The sequence below is a fragment of the Patagioenas fasciata genome, chromosome 26, assembly GCF_037038585.1.
Source record: "Patagioenas fasciata isolate bPatFas1 chromosome 26, bPatFas1.hap1, whole genome shotgun sequence".
NCBI classification, from domain to species: domain Eukaryota; kingdom Metazoa; phylum Chordata; class Aves; order Columbiformes; family Columbidae; genus Patagioenas; species Patagioenas fasciata.
The window spans coordinates 5,256,332-5,265,835 of NC_092545.1; positions in this window are offsets into that span (position 1 = coordinate 5,256,332).

Below are 9,504 nucleotides of genomic sequence, written 5' to 3' on the forward strand. Positions count from 1 at the left end.
CAAATTTATACACAGTCGGGAACACCTGGGCTGGCACGCAGCCCGGCCTTGACTAATTGCCAGGGGAGAGGAGCAGTCATTTGTCTTCGGTGGGGTTTCCTACGCTCGCTCCTCAAAACATGTGGTTTCACTTTTCCCCTCTCTCTGCAGGAAATGGCAGGACAGTGAAACGCAGAATAAATGAGCTCGATTCCAAGAGGTTGCCTCCTCAGAGGCCACTCCAAAAATAACTGTCTTGTGAGAGGCTGTTAATAACCAAGATTCTATATACTGTCTTCAGCAAACAACATTTCAAAGGCACAGTGTTCCTTTTCTCCCCGGACCCTATGTACATTAAAAACATGGTGGGGGGAAGAAAAGGAAGGGAGGGAGAGAAGGAAGAACCTGGGCACTTAAGAGTCCTGTATATTTTTGTGGGGAATTCACACTCTCTTCAAACCGCCTTGCAAAATCCAACGCACCTCAAGGAAGTTGCTTGGATTTTCCTCCAGGGCTGAGCAAAATCCTGCCACATTTTTCCAACGTGATTTCAGGATGAGCAAGCGAGTCTTTGTTAAGCAGCTCTGTCCATCTCCTCATTTGTTGAGGAATTCCCCTTGATTTTATCTTCAGGATGGCTCTATCTCATGTCTCCCACACCCTTTGAGAACCTGACATACCTGATCTCAGTGGGATCACACCAATTCACAACAAACAATTGTTTTCTTCCAAGGAACTCAGGCACAATCCCACCAGCAGTCAGCAGCATCGAGTCAGCCTTTTGATTCCAGAGAATGACAAAGGACATTCTAAGATTGGTAAAAGCAAGGCCGTAGTTCCTGCGCCTTGCATTTAAGGATCCATTTCTAACTCACGATTCGAAGCAGGTATCTGGTGCATGTGTCTTATATTAAAAAAGCAGGTCCCTTTCCAAACGCAAGTTTGGAAACGGATTTTAAAGCTGTGTGACAGACAACAGAAGAGTCCCAGCAATCACCTGCGCCGTAGCTTTATCTCTGCCGAGACGTCGGTTTTGACATTGTAAGACTGCACTTTAGAAGATCACCTCTTTACAAGAACCACCTGTCTGCAGCGACAGCTTTTTCCTTTAACCTCCGAACACATTTTTAAGGTTAACATACCACTAAAATAACGTGCCCCCTCCTCCCGTTACCACTGATTCTTAGCAAACCCACGCTACCCCTCCAGGTAGCACAAGCATGTTTTATGTAATTCTTTCTTAAACCTGAGATACTTTCTAATTTAAATTGAAGAGTCTTTTACCATTTTGGATGGTCTTACGTCACAGCAGCAGCAGCATGTTTTATATTGAAGTGGATATCTGCATTTGGTGTATTTTCACCTGCATCTTGTCCAAATCCCACAATGATTTAGTATCTTGGCACTCTGACAGCAAAGAATCAACTCAAAAAAAAAACCCCAAGCCCTAAAAAAACCCATTTAAAACATACAGCAGATGATCATTAGGTTGGGTGAAGGAGCTAAAGGAACATTTGGGTTTCATTTGGTTTCAGTTGCAGGGTAGAACTAAACTGTAATTCTAAACTGACCCACCTTTTCTTTCCTTTCCTCAACACAAGGTGAAAAATGTGATAGAACATTTTACAATATGCAGCACATCGGTTATACTGCAGCACTGATAGAGTTCAGACTTGGCTTATTTTCTCTACGACTGAGATGTTTTGACATGTTTATTTGTTTAATTTGTTTATTTTGACTAGCTCTGATTATAATTGGCAGCAGCGAGCAGAATTAACATTAGACAGTGTCTTAGACTTGTCGGTTACAATAATGCAAAAGGCATGTGAAGACAAATTCTCCCAAGAAGTGACAATAGCTGGAGTTTGGTTCAGCTGCCTCCTGCTTTCCCTGATGCACAAGTGAGAGAACAGCACTGAACTACACGCTGCCCATGGATTTCAGAGCCACAGGATCAGACCCTCCAACAGCTGAAAACACGGCATCTCTTAAAATTATAGAATGTCTTTCTCAGTTACTCCAAAGCCAACAATCTGATCCATACTGACCTAATATCCTCCGAATCGACAGGTTTGAATTGGAACCCTGACATGAATATCACAGCATACACAAAGTGCATTGAGCCTCGCAAGGAACGCTTGCACTCATTGGAGTGTTATTGCTGTAAAGAAAAGGGCTCATGGTCTTTCCAAACCAGACCCTTCATTTATTCTTTGGAGCTTATTCATGTCAGACAATGAAGACTTTCCTCAACATCACTTTGCTAAGATATCCATCACCATTGTTCCTTCCTTGCACCAGGACAATGGTTTTTCGAGTACTTTTCTGGGTTTGTCTTGGGTTTTTTGTTCTTAATTGCAGTCACTGAGATGTAACAAGAGTTAGAAAGGAGGGAGGAATCTATTCAAGACAGGCACTGTAAAGCACTTTCTTCAAGTCACAGTAATCCAAATGTTTTGCTTCAATTCAGTTTTAAACAGCATGTATTTAAACTGAGCTGCTGCACCCTTCGCACAGGCTGCTCTGCCATGATATTGCAGCCCATATGTTCCACAATATCACACTTCTCAGCGCTACCTAGGTGAGCGATAACGCCAACAAATCCCCTTCTGTGCATGTAGACAATACCGCGTGTGGGTGATAAATCTGGAGCCGACTGACAGAGTTCACTTTCCATATCTTGCGGTGCTCTGCAGAGGTGACGACACTTCATCCTCGCTACCCCAAAACGCCCTTTCAGGCCTCAAGTCGTGGCCACATTTTAGCATCAGAAGGTATATAAATGAAAACGCTGTCAGAACACTGCGTTGCTACACTACGGAGCAACTAAAGCATTCCCTGAACTACTGAACCTTAAAACACCATCTTTAACCTCTACCAGTTAAAGACCAAGACCAAATATTCAATCCAGACCTTTCCCATGATTCCAAAAAACCCCACAGACTCCAGCTGCAAAATCCAGATTCTAACGCACATTTCCAAGAGCCTGACATTTTTTAATTCAGAGCCCAAACATCTTTACAGTGCAATAGGTATCCAGGCCAGATGTCAAATTCTTCCACCTTCTCAAAAGGAACATTCAGGTCTGAGATCATCAGAGATAAACTTATGACACTTCACCTGCAAATCCCAGGGAACTTTAGAAGGGGAGTGAAAAGAAAATGATCCCATTTTTTCCAGACAGGAATCTGAAGCACAAACAAAAAGCCCCATGATGTCAAACACAAGAAAGGATCATAGAATTCAACTGTATGCTGCTTAGTTTTAGCAGATTACGCTTCTTCTTTTCCTAGGAATAGGCATTACCCCCAGGCAAGCTTGCTGATGCCTAGTGCTCACACAAAGCCTAGTGGCGAATATAAGGGACAACTACTATCAGACAACCAAGTTGTTTAAATAGGAAGAAGACAACTCATGTCCAAAATAACATGATAATTGCATGGCCAAGATATAAAGCAAATGAAAGCTTTAGGCATGAGACCAGATTTGAGACTCAAAACACAGCCAAAGACAAGTAACCGACATTCTGATTTCAAGATGATTCATATGTAAGCTGATATATGGTTGAGAGCACCACGTGGGCCAAACCCTCTCCAGCTTGCTTGTCCACCAGCCAGTAGGACTCTTCTGAATGAGGTGAGCGGGTTTTGGCCTCATAGATCAGCAGCAGTGTGCATTCGGTTTAAATATCCAGGCGGTGTTTCAGTGAAGATTCATTTGTCATGTCCCTTGGCACTTTCTAGTCTAATTATTGAAGGCTGTACATCCCCCTCTCCTCACCCGAGAGTCTGTTGTTTTTAAAGTGAGAGGATACAGCTCAATCTAAAAACAAGAAAATCCACAAGATCTCTGTTGCACATAATTGCAGAAATAGGTAGAATCTTCAATTTCTAGCCTGCGCTTGTGTAGATCGGGGAATAACCTCACAGCATCTTTTAAACTCCCTTCACATATGATCTTTTAAAAGCCAAGCAAACAAACAAACCAACCCCTCAGCAGCTGCTCAGTCATCTTGCTCATACAGCAACATCATGGACCAGGTTTCCTCCAGATTTTTCACAAAATAATTCATGAGTATCCCCATTTTACTGGTGGGAAACTAAGGCTGGGCGAAGAGACAGATGAGCACGCAGACATCCCCCAAGCTCACATCCTCAACTGTCACTCACTTGGAAATGCATCTTTTCCCTCCACATTTGCAATGACAGTCTCTTCCAAACAATTCTACATGTGCAAAGGGGATAAAATACCTATAAGAAAATATGTTCTACTGGTGAGCTTCCCAAGGGGTTTGAATGACAGAGCGTACAACACCTCGACAGTGTCTATTTAAACAAAGGAAGCACAGTGCACATGTCTCCGACATTTCTCCACAGAGTTCAAGGCAGCAAAGGTCACTGTATACTATACCTTTAAATAAAGTAGCCCAGATAAAGGGGAGAAGCCTCAAGCAGAGCCTGCCAGTTGTGGTAGGAGAGGGCTCTGTAGGTAGCTGTCTGTTGCCATCCAGTGGACAAAAAATATACACCAAAATCAGAGTAAGGGTCCGGAAATCCCTCTCAAGAAAATTCAGTGTCTTTCCTTTTGGACTATCTCTGAACTCCTGTCCCACTGTGTTATGAGCTTCTTGTTGTTTGCTCTTATGATAAAGAGAACTTTTTCCTGTTGATTGAAAAATCCAGTGAAAGAACAGCTTGGATCAAATCTAGGTTTCCTTTAATTAGCTCGAAAGACAGGCTGAGATGAAGAAGGCGGAAGGATGAATGGGAAGGGGAGAGCAGATTAAACTCTTGCGCCAATGGCAAACAAAGGGTTTGCTTTGCAATTTCATGGATCGAGCAGTGGTCAAGGGGTGAAAACCCTCACTGAAAAATCCTAAATAGCACTAAATCAACGTGCATTGGAAAACTGGTTAAAAGTTTTCTCTTGTCATTAACAGTTTTGATTCAAGTTACCTCTGGGCTCTTCCTCTCCTGTTGCAGTTTACCCAGGGATAAAAGCATTCAGTGTAATTTATGCAATGCCAAGTCATGGGGCTGAACCTGTACAACAGGAGCTTTTGGTGCCCGGCAGCCCCTTTCAAGTCACCAGTTCACAAGAGCAAACAGCAAGAGAGGGAAGCAGGAACTCTGCCTGGAGGAGTTGTTATTCCTAATCCCACCCTTGGAGATTTACGCATATTGGCTTCGATGACAAGATCAGAGCCGCTCAGCAGCCTGCCCATAATAACACCTAATGCATTGACATCATGTGCCGCATAATCCAGGAAAAGTCTCCCTGCCTCAGTTTCCCCACAGAGGAAATTGCAACATACCTTGACCTTAGTTTATTAAATCCTTTGAACTTTGTAATTTCAGAGTCCCACTAAAAATTAACTATTACTAATACGCTGTCTTGTGTGATGATGGCAGCCTCATTTCCATGGGATTTCAGTGTCCAGAACTTTTTGAGCTGGTAAAACAGCAAGGTTTTCGCTATTCCCTGAGAGCTCTGTTACCCTCACAGAATCCCAGAATGTCAGGGGTTGAAGGGCCCTGGAAAGCTCATCCAGTGCAATCCCCCCATGGAGCAGGAACACCCAGCTGAGGTTCCACAGGAAGGGGTCCAGGCGGGTTTGAATGTCTGCAGAGAAGGAGACTCCACAGCCTCCCTGGGCAGCCTGGGCCAGGCTCTGACACCCTCACCAGGAACAAGTTTCTTCTCACATTTAAGTGGAACCTCCTGTGTTCCAGTTTGCACCCATTGCCCCTTGTCCTGTCACTGGGTGTCACCCAGAAGAGCCTGGCTCCATCCTCCTGACACTGCCCCTTTAGATCTCTGTGAACATGAATGAGGTCACCCCTCAGTCTCCTCTTCTCCAGCTCCAGAGCCCCAGCTCCCTCAGCCTTTCCTCACACGGGAGATGCTCCACTCCCTTCAGCATCTTGGTTGCCCTGCGCTGGACTCTCTCCAGCAGTTCCCTGTCCTTCTGGAACTGAGGGGCCACAACTGGACACAATATTCCAGGTGTGGTCTCCCCAGGGCAGAGCAGAGGGGCAGGAGAACCTCTCTGACCTACTGACCACCCCCTTCTAACCCACCCCAGGTACCATTGGCTTCCTGGCCACAAGGGCCCAGTGCTGGCTCATGCTCACCCTGCTGTCCCCAGGACCCCAAGGTCCTTTTCCCCTACACTTCTCTCTAATAGCTCATTCCCTCAGTCTCAGCTGACACAGAAGCAGGAACCCAGCTGCACAACATCTCACGGGAATGGATCAGTCAAGTAAAATGCCCTCAGGGAAATGTTTTTTGGTTACCCCAGCAAGTTCCTTGTTGACGATGCATTCAATATATACACATACAGGGGTCAAACGCACAACTGGATCCATCAGCATCCAATAAAACAGCCCTCTCTCGTCAGGTAGCTCCATTTACACCACTGTAGGGTATAAGCCTCAAAGCTTTTCCCCAGGTTTTGCACACACCAAACAGCTCTTCAGCAGCGGACGGTGGCAGCAAGTTCCACCCATTGACTTCCCACATGTTGGAAAGTACAAGAAATCTAACAAGTAAACTACTGTGGCAAGATCTCCAATTCAATTTCTGCAGATGTCCTGATAAATATCCAAACGTTTCGGCAGTTCTCCAAACTTATGCTGAATTACAAACCTTCTCGAGACCTGCTCCATTGTTATTCTTCAAAATTCCATCCAATTTGGAAGGTGAGGCGTTCAAGACTTTTTTTTTAAAGCGCAAAGTGAATGAAAGGAAGGGGGAACAAAAAGTTACTAACCCACCCCACCATATTTATTCTGTTATGTATCATTTAAAAAACGAGCACTAAAAGGCTGAGTGGAGCTCACCCGACGTTTTTTAATGTACTGTAATTTCTCAGGAAAACGCTTTGTGAAAAGTAAGCAATATATCCTAGCATATAAGTATGTAACCGTAGTTTCCCCCACCATGCAAAACATCTGTGACCTTGCCCAGAGGTCATCTCTGCAGTAGTGTTTCTCTTTACTTTTAAAGAAATGTCAAGCCATTTTTTATACAAGACTTATGACAGGGTGCTGTTTATTGTATCACAAAGCCACTATAACTCCAGCACAAGGAAACTGCTATTATTTGGAGAGTATATATCTTTCTGACTAGCAGTAAAGATGAAAATAAGAAGGGTCCTTTTCAGAGAGTAGAAGTCAGAGTCTCCCCTAATGACACCAGAATCTTCTCCATGACTGAAAAATGAACCATTACCGGACTACTCAGTCCGATTAAGGCTCAGATTTTATGCTGGGATTTTCTATCAGGTCACACAGGGTTTGTGCTCATCTACCACTGAAAACGGCGCTCAATTCCCAATTTTTTGAGGTCTCTCACATGACCAGGCCATCACTTTAGCCACTGGTCTGAACATTGCAGCTCCCTTCAGCAGAGACCTCCTTCCCTCCCCACACTGTTTTACACTGAATCAGATTTTCTGTTGGAGAAAATGTCAAGGACAATTTAGGGCAGAATAAAAATCATTCCCAGTCACCTCTATTTCCTTTTTACCTTTATCATGGAAAATTGCTTGTGGCTGTTTCTGGTAGCTCTGTTCGGTCCTGAACGAGTACACCGTGGGGGCACCAGGCTGTGACAGCTGCATCTTTTAAATCAGAAGTCTAACTGAGATCCTAACTAGTTGTGTTCATGGAAGCTCCCTCGGTACTTTTCGCAAGACTAACCTCTGTATCCTGGCCAAATTCCAGCTCAAGTAATTACAATCTACTTTCCCAAACACCCTTCTTCTTTCCCCGCAGCACTTTCAATTGCATATGAAATTATTCTATTATCTAATTATAATAGTGCCCACAGACTCCTGTCAAGCTTGGGGACTCGATGCGGTGCTGCAGAGAGAGCAGCCGCACACAGAGTCCTCTGGCTCCCCAGCCGCTCAGCACCAGCGTTCAGACCTGCGACTGCGGCACCGCGACTCGGGAAGGGCAGACTGACGAGCAGGCTTCCACTTGGAATACAACACAGTACATTGGGAAAAGAACAAGAAGTGAAAGAAAGAAGTATGTAAGCTTACGAAAGCAAGCAAAAGAAGGACAGGTCCCCGCTGGTGGTGGTTTAGGCTGACTGTGCTGTTTAATCAGTACCAGCCCCACAGCAGTTGAGCACAAAGGTGTTCAGTGCAGGTCTGCACGGTTAACAAAGCACCATCCAGGAACGGCCCAGCCAGACCACGCACGTTGAGGAGCCACCCAAAGTGTCACCATCTAATGGTTCTGTCCTGTACTTGGAGTTAAGTCACAGATACACAGCTTCCAATAACGCAGTTCCGAGCTCAAGTTAGGAAGTGTTGCCAAGAGGGAAGATGTATTGGACTGGCTTAACACCACGTGAATGGAACTACCTGCCCTGGTGCTTCACCCAGTTTTGAAACCTTTGCTTTCCGGAGTGAAGGGGGGGATGGATTGGAAGGGATCACCCTTCCTCATGACATATTCGCACAAGCACTGAAGGTGAAATACACGGTGTTTCAAAAAGATAGACCCAATTTCAAAGCAGTATAATAACAAATTGGGTCAAACTTTTCGACATAGCCTCTACTCGATTTGTTTATGAACTCCATTCCCATTTAAGCAGCCAGATTTGAAAAACCAAGCAAACGCAAATACAAAAACGCATCAGAAGTCTGAAATACCTTTTCCAGCATATTCAACGAAGTCTACTACTCACAAACACTACATGGCTTGAAATCGGAGAGATGGAATTTAGGAGCATGGAATTAGATGGGTCAACAAGTCTTTTTCCCGATCATTTTGGGAAATTATCTTTGAGATGTTTAACACAAAACTGACCACAAACATTCATTTGCTGCAAGTGCACCCCAGCACTCAGGAATTCCAACAGCAGAGTAAAATAAAGTGATCAGAAAAATGTCATCGACTTCTTTGAAATGTTTGTTTGTGGTTCACTGTCGCTAATTGGAAAAAGAAATATTGGTGGTTCTTTGGGGAGAGGAATTATTTGTTCACTTTTTTCTGCTACCCATCGTAAGTCTGATATTTATGTAACAGCTATGAAGACATTTAAGTTGAGATTGTCGTTGCCTTTGTACCTTTAAGCATAGGTTTTGAAGTGTGTTTCCTTATAATGCTATAATTTAACTTCAACATTTTCAAATGAAAATGGCAGCAGGATGCAGCCAGCATATGCTGTGTAGTCCACAGAGGGCAATTATTAATTTCCCAGTGGATACCTCTGCTTATGGTGACTGGCAGTGGGGTTTTTTGTTTGCTTTTTATTTTTATTATTATTATTATTATTATGACTCATGCCTTTTATTTAAAACATCGCTAGATGTCTGTATCTCAATACACCTGCTGTGCCAGTGATTACACTGTGTTTAATGGCACGTCTATCCTGGGAAAGCACAGCCAAGTGTAAGAGGGGACTGAGAAGGACAATAAAACAGCTGTTGAATTTGTACGTCCCTACGTCCCCTTTGAGGAGCTGTGACCAACCTGCTATGGCCTGAGGAGCATCTGAGCTCCAGCT